This window comes from Phasianus colchicus, chromosome 12, assembly GCF_987193195.1.
Source record: "Phasianus colchicus chromosome 12, bPhaCol1.hap1.1, whole genome shotgun sequence".
Lineage (NCBI taxonomy): Eukaryota > Metazoa > Chordata > Aves > Galliformes > Phasianidae > Phasianus > Phasianus colchicus.
The window spans coordinates 7,640,107-7,653,100 of NC_143447.1; positions in this window are offsets into that span (position 1 = coordinate 7,640,107).

The window sequence follows — 12,994 nt, forward strand, 5'->3', positions numbered from 1 at the left end:
ATTTAGCTCAGCATCATGTAAACAAGTCTCAAACAACCTTTTTTGGGCATTACAGCTAGCATGAAAATGTTGTCCTGTTAACAATCATAAAACAGCTTGTTAGGGGACAAGCACCTGAAATTGAGTCTCCAAATTCAGCAGCCGTAGGTCACTTTATATGCAATATACAAACCAACACGTAATGTTGTACAGTTCTTATCTTGAGCAATATTTTCCTTTTGCACTGGGAAATACACTGTTAGCTACATTTGGAGCTAGTCTGGTTTACAGCTGGCCTTTTGAAGGAACAGGACACGTATCTGAATATCCAGCTTGGTTTAGCTGCAAGCATCAAATTACTTCTCAAACCTATTGACATAACTGTTTTCTGTCAGTTAACACTCCCAGTATACAGCTAATATAGGATAACTACAGAAACTCAGAGCCTCCCCTGCTGACCTCACATAGACAATCTATATTTAGGAATGTCCATATCAGGAGTTTAAAATGCAGAACAAATACTTTGTTTTGCAAAGCTCTCAATACTCATTTTATGTTGTTATTTCACTTCTGGTTTAATTAAATAAAAAAGGAAATTCCTGGAGTTACCTAAAATAGCAGCTCGATTCCACCTTTATTGGTAATGTGGAAAAACAGATTATTATTGCAATAACAGGTTTTCTTTTAATGTTTTCTGCTTGTAATTGTTCTCTCACTTCCTACTTAAAGTCCCTCTTTGTGCTGAGGTTCTGAGAATAGTTTTGAGCTAATTCTAGATAGCTCAGTAAATAAATAATACAAGGCAATTTGTACTATCATTTCCTGTGGAAGAGACAGAAAGAAGAAGACAGAATGGGTTAGTCTCTCAAAGTCATATCCAGACAAGAACATAGAGTAGTCCACCAAAGTTAATCAGGTAATGATAACAGCAACAGGACCTTTATGCACATGTATGTATCTTGGTGTATTTCATGCTGTTTGTGTGCGTAGTAGCTAGTCAGCTAAGAATTGCAGTCTCAGACTGCTAAAATGCAACATAGAGTAGAACAAAAATTATAGTTAAGATTTTAAAGAAAGATGCAAAGTCTTAGAAGAACATATTCTCAGCTTATTGTGGAAGGGGTTTTGACTGAGCATAAGTCATAAGTCATAATATTTACACAGCTATAGCCATGGACTTCATTTTATCAAAATAAAAGCTTGTTCTTTACTAAAATCAACTGTTACAACAGATATGAAAGTTATAAAGACAAATTGAGGAAAGTTAATCATGAATACACGGCTGCCTACGAATGGAAGAGAATAGTTCTGTCATTTTTCAATCACCAATTCTTAGGCCTCTAGATAGCATCACCTCACATTATGTTGAAGCATATAAGGCATCAGTCCAGTAAAAACTGTACCACCCCTTGATTCACCTTCAGCATTTCCTTCTTCATGTAAATCTTCAGCATATGGTTACAGCCCACAGCAATGTGGCTTGAGATAGATGTGCAATTCTAGGTCTATCATTCTTTCTTTGGCAGTAGGCTTTGTTTTAGTCAGTCCATGCCACACAAGAAGGATGGTTCAACATAAATGTCATTTAAAAATAATGCAGCACAGGAGTAGCAGCATTGCTCATCAAGGGGTGTGACTTGGCCAGGTCATATAATTGAACTGGTTAAGGTAGGCAGGAGAACAGAGAGCAGGCACACCCACCATTAGCTACATTGCTAATAGATATATTGCTAGGTGCTTGCATTTAAACTATATTTCACTCCTGGGAGATAATATCAAAAGACAGATTTCTTCTAAAAGGCTGTTATTTAAATATTGTTATTCTTGCAGGAAACAAATAAATTTTAGAGGCAGAAATAAACTGCAGTACAAGTTCTTCTATAGGAAAAAGGAATGGACACATTTCAAGGAATGACAGCATTAATTAGTCAATTCTAGCTCACAAAGGGGAAGATTTTACCTTAATTTCACTACAGGAATGAAACAGATGAGGAAAAAAGGTAAAAAGTACATTCTGCTCTATCTTATGATAGAAGACTGGAATAACAACTTGTGGATTTCAGTCCAACTTCAGGGTGGAGTATGATGGAATATTTTTTGTATTAAAAAAAAAAAAAAACCAAACAGGCACTAGTCCAGAGCATCTGAACAAAAAGTTCTTGGTCATTCAGTTGTGTCTGGTTTTAGATCTGGTTTAGGCCCTGTTCTTCCATGTTCCGTCTCAGAATGTTGCTCATAGAACTTCAGTAGTGACTCTCCCAGCACACTGACTGCACACACCCATAAGCAGCATAGAGAGGTATGCATAAAATCTGTGAAGTACTAGTGGAAGATCTCATTTTCTTTTGTTTCTTAATACTATTAAGAATAATGTTAATTAGAAGTCATATAAAAGGAAAGTAAGGTGGAAAAGGAGGTATTTTAAATCATTGTTCCTTCCAGTCCTAAAAAAACATTCTAGTGGACCTATCTGTATTTAAAGTGTAAGAATTTTTTTTTTTTAATCTTATCAACAGTCTCCTCTCTTCTGTACCAAGCCATTATAATAATCAACAAAGAAGTAAAGTTATAATCAATGCAGAAGATACTGTTGGGCTAAACTAAGGTAAAGTAATTAGGAGGGAGTATAGGGAGGATTAAATAGTTAAGGGCAATTACTAATAGCTCAATCATAGCGACTAAATATTACTTTGGGGGATGCCCCTCTAACAAGAGTCCCAGTCCTAGGAAAGAAAAGGATTCACCCACCTAATCACTTACACATTTGGTCGTACATTTGGTATCCTGGATGGCCACTTCTCAGATTTCTTGCATGTCATCCTTCAGGCCTCTTCAGCCCAGATTTTTTTTCCTCCTGCTGCATATGGTGTCTCATCCAGTTAGCAATAATACAGCTGAGAATGAGCATGGTTCTGGGTCCTGATCACAGAGCAAGAGATATGTGCTATTCCTGGAAGTCATCTTCAAGAAACAGCCTTTGAAATGGATGAAACCAGTAACAGTGTCTTGAAATTGTACAGCAGGATTTCCTGATATTCTGCCTGCTTGATGATAATGTGAAATTGAAAGAAATGTATGGCTTTTGGATGATACAAACTTGTCTACAAAAGGAAGCTAATCAGTTTGCAAGACCACTTAGAAATTGAAGTTTATATTCTGATATTAAACTTCCCACAGTGGAGCTATCCCTATCAGGAAGCATAAAGCATAGTGAGCACTATCAAAAGACCTTTGCAATGACTTGAAAGACCCACTCATTTCTATTGAATTTTTATTTACTCTGTAAATTTATTCCAATTAAGAGATTTAGAAGGAAGAAGTCTCAAAAACAATATTCTGCTTTTTCTGTGTTTAAAAATGGGTCTACAATTTCTCTCTACTTGTATCCAAGGGAAATGCTGAAAAAAATACAGAGAAAACAGTGCACAGCAAACAGCTCTACAGTATGACAAACTCTTCACAGGCTCCAGGGAAGGCCACTCCTCTTCTACATCACTCAGCTCCACTTACTCTTTCTCTTCAGATGCCTGAGCCTTTTCTGTAGTGCTTCCACCATGAGTTTGTAAAGAGATTTCAAACTATCTCTGCTGAGAAAGTCTTTAAGTTCTCCATAGTAATTTTAGTAATTTAATTAAAAAAAAAAAAAAGGAGTTAGCATTAACTGTACTGCCACAAATGTTCAACTGCTATCCTTTCTCACAACTTCGCCATGCTCAGGCCTTTTGTTGCACTTCTGGCTTATCCAAATTGCTTTTCCAACAAGTTTATTTCTTATATGTTAATAGAACAAATCCCTGCCTCTGGAATTCTTCCAGAAAACTTCATGAGTTCCAGACTGGCTGGACTGAATAACACAAAAATTCTATCAGGCCCTCTTGAGTTGGCCTATAGGTTTATTTAGGCAGAATCCCATCATCATCAGTTGCAGGCTTGCTTTCTGCATAAATATTTCAGCATGGAAAACTAGTACTACTGGCCTGCTGTATTTATAATCAAAAGGCATCTTCAGCAAGGAGTGTCCTTTTCCCATTAACTCAGTCTAACTCACACATTTATTTTTTTAAAATACAACAACATATTTTAGTTAGTACAATTTAATCTTGTTGATTTTAGAACCGCAACAATGCAATGTTAGCAGAGAGAGCAGAGGTATGAGGGGTATGGAGAGAAATGAATGCTTAAGACAAACCAGCCTGGAACGCCTGGTTCTCTCCTACAAGAATAGAAAGGTGCAAATTATTACTAAAAGACAATTGCCCTACTTTTGGTATTTGCCTGATAACAGCCAAGAAGCAAATGGAGGTGCTCTGGATATTAATGTGGGTTAATAGAATTAAAATAGTACAAAGAAACTATCATAATGCTTTTCATAATTAACCTGAAGATTCACTGCCACTGCAGGTCACCGAACAAAGAAGTTGCAATTACTGAAGGAAGAGATGCATAATTGTTTATGCACAAAGGACCATGTTTGGGTGAGTTATCATAAATTCTGCCAGAGCTATCAATCAGGTTTACCCACAAGGCTAGCAATAATTAGAGGGACTGACAGTAATCTCCTCTGACAAAGACATCATGGCAGGAAGGAGAGAACGGAGTTTGTCTTCCTGTGGGCCACTGGAAATTGAACTCTGCTGAAAACAGCATGTTAGACCATCACTCTGCCCTCGGAGATTTCTATATCCTAACTTACAACAAATGACTAATAGCAACCCCAGGCTCAATCCTCCTGCCTCTAAAATCAATAGCAAAATCCCCAGTAATTTCTACAGATGTTGGTCAGAGGTTATAATATCTTAATACATTAATTGCATGCACTACATAGGAAACATCTCATGTCTGTTCACTTTCTAGCTTGGTTTATTTTAGTAAATAATTCAAAGGGTAGCAAACACTTCAGAAATCTTCATCAACCAGCTGTTTTATGACACATGCTGTGCTTTTGTTGATGTATTAGAATGCAAAATACATCAAAATATTCTCACTGCAGACAGGCTAAAAAAGCTCTTAAGAAAGAATTTTGGTACATTTCCAAGTTCCCATATTACTGAAGTTACAGTATCTCTATGAATTTTGGGGTTCTCTTGTGTTACTATGTTTGATATTCTGATGAATATATTAAATAGAAAGATTCTGTAGAATTAAACACTGGAGATAAAAATATTTGAAATGTCTTCCAGAATTGTATGCCAGCTAAGTACTTCTACCTCTGTTTTTAAGGAGACAGTGTATTTTCCATACATCCCATCAAATACTCAGGAGAATTTTAAGCCCCTGTTTAGATTGCTCTTTGTCTGATAGTACCAGAAATAGCTGCTATACAGAGGTTAGATTCCTTGGCTACCTTTAAGTTAGCATATTTAGGTACCAGCAAAAACTTTGCCACAGCAACACAAAAGTTAAAATGCACCAACTTACCCTGTTATGCAGATAAAACTTGAAATTCCAGTGTTTCTGTAGCCACATATAGTCCAGATGCTTATAAAAGCTGTGGCTGAATTTTTATCTGTATTTTCTGGTCAAAACCATCTGATCATATTAATATAAAATCTTCAAAAAAAGATGAACTTTTACCTTTGTGGAAATTCTGAGGTTTCACTTGGACAAGAATAGCATGATTTTGTACAGAGCTTGGTAATACAGAGGAACCTAGACAGGCATGAGCAGTGGACCCAAGTGAAACTCATGTGGTTCAACAAATCCAAATGCAAGGTCACGCACCTGGGTCGAGGGAACCATTACCAATACAAACTGGGGGATGAAAGGATTGAGAACAGCCCTGATGAAAAAAACCCGAGAGTACTGGTGAATGGCAAGTTGGACATGAGCCAGCAATGTGCCCTTGCAGCCCAGAAAGCCAACCATATCTTGGGCTGCATCAAAAGAAGAGCGGATAGCAGGGTGAGGGAGGTGATCCTGCCTTTCTGCTCTGCACTGGTGAGGCCTCACCTGGAGTACTGTGTCCAAATGTGGAGCCCCCAGTACAGGTGAGACGTGGAACTGTTGGAACACTTCCAGACAAGTGCCACAAAAATTATCCATGGAATGAAACACCATTCCTGTGAGGACAGGCTGAGAAATCTGGGGCTATGCAGCCTGGAGAAGGCTATAAGGTGACCTGATAGCGGTATCTAAAGGAGAGCTACAGAAAAGAAGGGGAAGACTATAGACCAAGAGGAAATGGCTTCAAGCTCAGGGAGGGGAGATTTAGGTTAAATATAAGGAAAAAATCTTTTATAGTAAGGGTGACAAGGCACTGGAACAGCTTACCTAGTGTTGTGGTTGATGCCCCGTCTCTGGAGGCTTTCAAGGCAAGGCTGGACAAGGCCCTGGACAACCTGATCTAGATGTGGTGTCTCTGTTCATTGCAGGGGAGTTGAATTAGATGGCAGTCAGAGGTCCCTTCCAACTCTAACGATTCCATGATTCTATGAATACAAATAGAGGAAATCTGCTCAAGTAGAAATTGTGGTCTTGTTAGCCTATAAAACATGACAGATTCCTGATGATATGGCTAATGTGGGCACCTAGTAAATAAAATCACACTCATTTCACCACACTTCATAACTATCCCATGTGAATTTTGGAAAAGTGAAGTCATTCTTAGGTAGACTGTGAAACTGTGACTGCTCAAAATTCACTAGTTTCCATGAAATGGAGAGATGCTGAGATTGAATCATGTCAGATTAAAAAAAAAAAAGGGGGTTTGAACTTCTAAGAAAGACCATAACACAATGTGTAAACAGTTCAGTCCTCTTAGAAATGTTCAAACGCACGTTTCTACTTTTCTTACCCTGCTGACACTTTTCTTGGTCAGTGCCTGAAAATAAGTGGAAAGTGATCAGATCTGAAAGGATGTTGGAAATCATTTCTTTGAGAGGTACCTTTACTTTTGTTGAAGCAAAAGACAACTTGGTGTCTGAGAAATTTTCTCTCATGTTACAGTCCAGCCACAGCTGCTACCTCGTTTTGCTTCCCATCCCATTGCTCTTATGCAGAGCATAACAGATGCCAAGACTATATCAGAGTTGCTGTCTACCTTGTTTGTCACTGGCCAGGATTTCCTGCTTCAGAGAGAGGTAGAAGAATTCCACAAGAGACATTAATTATCCTCCCACTCCCTCTAAATATCTCCCTGGATCCCTAATCATTAAAGACTGGCTTACTTCCTGAACAATAGGTTTAGTTAAACTCTGCCGACAGATTTTCATGAATAATGAGTATTCTTAATAGTTATGAAACTTCTCTCTCATGCTAAATTGTCATAACCAGCGAGTTACAAACTCTAATGATGCTGTAAAAAAGTACAAGCTTTGATCCTCCTCACTCCATTCTGGCGATGATCTTTTTGCCACAGGGTTACAAGACAAGGGAAAGAGCAGATGCTCATCAATGCTTTTTCTGTCCTTTACCACATAACATAATCTTCAAAACAAGTTCAGTATTTCCAGTTCTTCTTCAAATTAATTTCCCCAAACCGAGGATCATCACCAGGTTTCTGTGAATCTGTTCCGGTCATGCAGTAGAACCTCTGAGTACTTCTTAAAGCAACAGCACTTCTATAAAGTGCATCACAACTCACTATTATACAGAGTAATGCACATTAGTTATTTAATTCACTTCAATTTCTTAAATGCTATTTTGACTGTAGTTTTACACTGAAAAGGATCTTTCTTGAGCAACAGATCACTTTCTGTAGAGAATACTTCTCAGAATAGAGCAATCTGGCTTTATTCTGTACTGTGTTTCATTGTTGGAGAATTCATCCACCAAAAGGATTAAGTAATTTTGCCTGTTTTTCAAGAAGCCTGTGCTGGAGCTCAACCTCAAGTTTACCAAGTTTCAAGATATACTTTAGCTTCTCAAGACCTCTCTTAGGTTGGCTTAGTTATATGATCTCTCTTTTTAGACAGAGTATCACAATTGGCTCCACACCAGTTGCTCCCTAGCAAAGGAAAGCAAGCAAAAGGTGGACAATTAGACCATAATTAGCACAAGTCAACAAGTCAAAAAAACGGGTGCAATACATCAGCTGCAATGCCAGCCACAGCAGGAATCCTGGCTGCTTAGCACTGTTAAGGGATGAATTTTACTATTCTCATTATACTGAAGGATGCCAGCAACAAAATATGACAGCAGTGCCTGCCACAGGGCAATTTATGTCTACCACAGGCAGCAGTCACCAGCTTCGCAGATCCAGTTGTGAGATTCATTGCAACAAAACCCTGCATTGTGGCAAACAACTACAGTCAAAGGTAGGTACATCTAGGAACAAAAGGCATTATGTCACTAAACACAATTAATGATGTATTAAAAGATACCTGCAAACCGGGATCCAGAGCTGCGAGGACCCCTGGAACCAAGGCAGGGAGCTGCCGCCTGCTCTCTGCTGCCACCTGCAGGGCACACTGCCGCACTCGCCCCAGCACTCGGCTTCCTGTCCTCTGAAGTTTATGGCTCCTTTGCTTGACTTTGGGGATGAGAAACACTTACCTGATGTACCTTGCAATCCTGATTGCGCTTCCCACGTTTAAGATTTTCAAAAGTTTCCCTTGGAAATAAAAGTCCTTCTCTACCTAGAAAACTTGCACAAAAGCTTTCCCCATTTTGTGGTGTTTTATTTTTCTCAAGAGCCAGAAATGCCTATTTTTGCTCAGCACAAGGTTTCAGAGGAAGTAGCAACAAAGTTAATGGGTACCAATTTCTCTTTTCCCCTCCATATTATTTCTAAATTTGTAAAAGTTATAAATGTAATGAGATGAACTGCACTGACAAGATAATGTGCCAACCAGAGTTAAAACACAACACTCTTTTATCACTCCCTGCACTGTTGCAGTGTTCTCAAAGGGCCTGACCGCTGCTCTGCAGCAACAGCCAAGCACCAGTTGTATCAGCAGCACATCACTGCCTGTATGCTTTGGGGAAGTGCAACTGCAGTTTGTGCAGTAGGTATCACCCATAGGTCCCGTGGATGGTGGATATCCTTACAATCTTGAGAAGCTAAAATTACAAGACTTGTATACAAGTTTGTGGAATCAATCTGATATTTTAAGCTTGGCAGGTTTAAGAGATAGAAGTCTATTTAACTACTCAGCATAGAGACCTACTCTATCAAGGAGTTATTCATCCTGTTTGGTAGGCTTGACACTGTACAGAACAATCTAAGCAGACTCCTTGCCTCACTGGTGCTCACTTCCCTCCTGCACCTACATTATCCTTTAGATACAACTGCTAATGTCATTCCTTTAATGGTACGTTGACATCTATAGAAGCTGCAGTTCATGTACAGGCTCCCAAGGCTTGTGTCATAAGTATCTGCCATCCTGGCAACAGCACTGTAAAGCTTTGCAGTAAAACCCCTCCAGGTGAATACAGACATATTGCAACAACAGGCTTTGTAAGTGGCAGTTCCACTAGTAGAAAAAGCTTATTATTATCCTCAAATACAATAAATGATGGGTTCTTAAAGTCACTCCCACTCTACATCAGGACACAGCCTGAACTACCAGCATGCAGACACGGCCTGCTTCTTCACTTTACATGCAGACAAAAGCTAAGCCAGGCACGTCCAACCACAGCCTGCTACAGTCCGGCCCTGTCCAGCCCCTCAGCACCAGCCCACCATCAGTGCACTATTAACCCCATTTGGACTGAAACCACAGCACAGGGCAGTACTAGCTCAAGTTATGGCAAATAAGTTTACGGATTTTGACACATTGGCTAACCATAGCCCTGTGAAGAGCAAAAATATGCAGCCCTACTTTCTGTTTTGATAAAGAAATTTAAGAATAGTTTTCAAGATTGCAGAGAAAATCATCAATTTTTTGGTTTATTTGCAACTCCATTTTCATTTAACATAAATACATTACTTGAATTTTCAAATGGAATGTATAGAGTCGCTATCAAAATTTTGATGTCTTTTTACCTGAGACCTCTCATAAGACCTCTCTTACCAGAGAGAAGTATCCCTCAATCCACAGTCACTCCTTACTCATGTCATTGTTTTTTGGCTCAGATTGCCCATGTACATCCTGACAAATACTTATCCTTAAACACTGACACAGAACTCACTGCACAGACTGTGGTCTTCCACTGTGACTCTTAGCAATGTTTAAGAAGTTCACAGTTGGGAGAGACAGTTTGATCTGAATTGTTGGTCTGATCTTATCTTTAAAATAGCTGGATACCACACAATGTGTACTGAAATGACAAGGCAGAGTGAGCTGTATTTAAAGTAAATAGCTTGATTCAGGAAGCTTCCTTCTTTGTTGGCTGATGTTACAGTTTTTACATAGTTTTATCAGATTTATTTTTTCCTTCCCACTTTTCATAACCATTTTGCCTGTAACACAGTAAACCATTTTATTATTGTTTGAAGAAAAACAAACTTTGAACTGCCCCTAAAGCAAGGAAATCAAGACTTATGGCTGTACCTCTGCAGTAAAGACACTCCAAAGAGTCTGCTGGCTCTTGCACAGCCAGCACAAGAAGACCTTCAATCTCAGATGTGTGGCAGATAAGACAGCTCCACCAAGCTTGCAAAACATTCCAGTCTGCAGAGCAAAGGGTGAAACACAGCACAGCAAACAGATATGCTGAAAAAGCAGTTTCGGTGAAAAATAAGATTCTTGGCTTTATTTCCTAATATTTTTCTCTGGAAAGCTTCAACTCAGACACACTAAGAAGTTCTCAATGAAGTCTAGTGTTGTGCTTCATTTTCTAGGAATGTTGACAGAGACATGAGATCAAACAGTGAATCAGCAGCTCAAAAGGATTAGAAGTCAGAATGCTTCTGGTTCTTAGAGCTTCACTTCCAACTGCTGGACACTCTGTATTTTCTAGATGGTTCTGTATTTCTTTTGATAAACACTTAAAAGATAAATTAAGATAACTGTTGGGACTTTGCATCAAAAAGCGCTATTACACACACAAGAAAATGCCTGAACTCTGGTGAAGGTGCTCTTCACTAGAAAGGACTTACAGTAACCAGTGTGACAATAGCCGCTTGATTTCTTATATCCATTTTAAGTAGATGGGATTATATTTTCAAACAGGCACCCAATGAACTGATAATGCACTTGCAGAGATGTATGCCAAACCCTCTGCCTTCAGTGCACATGTATGCTTTTGCTCTTGCATGCTCCAGTCACAAATATGTACATTCAGAGAGTCCTTTTTCCTTAAAGTTCTTACCCCTTCTCTCCCCTCCCCCCCCCCCCCCAAAAAGACTGCTGAGAATAGTTAACTCTAGAAAAGTGACCTTTCACTCAACAGCTCAACTCTCACATAGAGCAGAACTGCTTTTTAGAAAAAAATAACATTCATTTCTGATATAGACAGTTTTGCAGGGCTCAGTCCCAACAGTCTCCTCTCCACTTCCAAGAGCAGCAACACCTTCTTTATCTTGCCCAGAAAAACACAGCAGTAATCACATCTTCAACCAGAAGCCAAAGTCAAGAGAAAGCAAAGAATTACACACACTATTTCTTCCTGGAAAAAGGATAGGATACAAAGAGAGGCATGTAAATTGAGTAATACTCGCGGGCATCTTGAGTATTTCAAGGTTTGAAGGAGCTGAAGATTTTTCTGCAAAACAAAATTACCTGCACTGCACAGCCACATGCATTTAGGTATCTGCATGCTTAAGATGGGTTAGGTGATTTTCAGTATTGAGCTATTTAAGAGGGATGGTTGAACAGTCAAAATCTAACAGACCAGAACTAGATCCTGCAATGATCTTCCTTACTGTCTATTATTTTATCTCTTGCTTCACATTATACTGTTGGTAGGTTTCATCCTAACTAGAATGCATGTTAACAAATAAAGTAACTTCTTGACACTAATGAACGTAGTTTTCAAATGTATAAATCATTGCTCAAAAAACTTCTTCTGTGGAAGAAACAGTAATAAACAGTATGGAAAAAAACTCAGGTTACCTGTACTGAGTCCCTTTTCTGCGCTCACATAGAAGTGTTCTTACAGTTTCCCACTGGCACCTTGGAGAGCTTAAATTTTCATCATTCACCTGTGCTTGGAATTTAAGTCAATTTTTTTTTTCTTGTCTGTTTTTCTGCTAATGGCATGAACCATCAGAATCTGAATGAAACAGCAAATTGTTGTCGTAAATAGAGAAAAAATTGGATGTTTCCTTTTACACAAAGCATATGGTCTCTGCTGACCTCACAGAAGGTTCACTGGTACTAACTTGCTAATTTGAAAAGAGCTGTCACACTTCTATGGAGGTAGGTAAGTCCAATTTACTACTACTCTTGAACTTTTCCGTAGAATTTTACTCCCTCTATTCTCATAAGTGCTTCCTTTCTTAAAATGTTAAGAAAAAAAAAAACCCATATATTATTAAAAACATGACTATTTATATCATCTTCTTGATAACCCAGTTCACGGGAATAAGTTGAAATAATCAGATTTCCCCCCAGTATAACACAGAGGGGTCAATAGGTTAAGAATATGACCTAATCAGCCCCTTATGCAAACAAGAACAAATTAAGCGTGTTATAAACCCTGACAATTTTTATGGAATGTTGCTCTTTCAGCAAAGCTTTTGAATGTTTTGCAGTGTTACTTGATAACTGCAGTTGGTAGAAATTAAGCAGCTGAAACACATAGATTCGCTCACAGGATCGGAAGCTTCAATAAGCATCAAAATTAAATTTCTGAAATATGCTGTGTGATGCAGAAAAGACCAAAAAGCTGGAACTACTGCACTGTGTAGCTTACTCAGCAAAGTATACAGCTGGGCTGTAAAAATGAAGAATGCACAAGAAATAGTTTAAAAAATCAGTTATAAATAAGAACAGATTATTGAACTCATTAAGTAGGCAAAAGGAAATTGAAACCAACAAATATAAATCAGAGAATCAAAATCAGGTTAATCAAAAAGTAATAGTCTCATCACCAGGAAAATAAACTGAGGGGACAAAAATCTGCCTGATGACCGAACAATAAAAAGTAACCAACAATGTTGATGTAGGGAAGTACTTGTCTAGCATTTTCT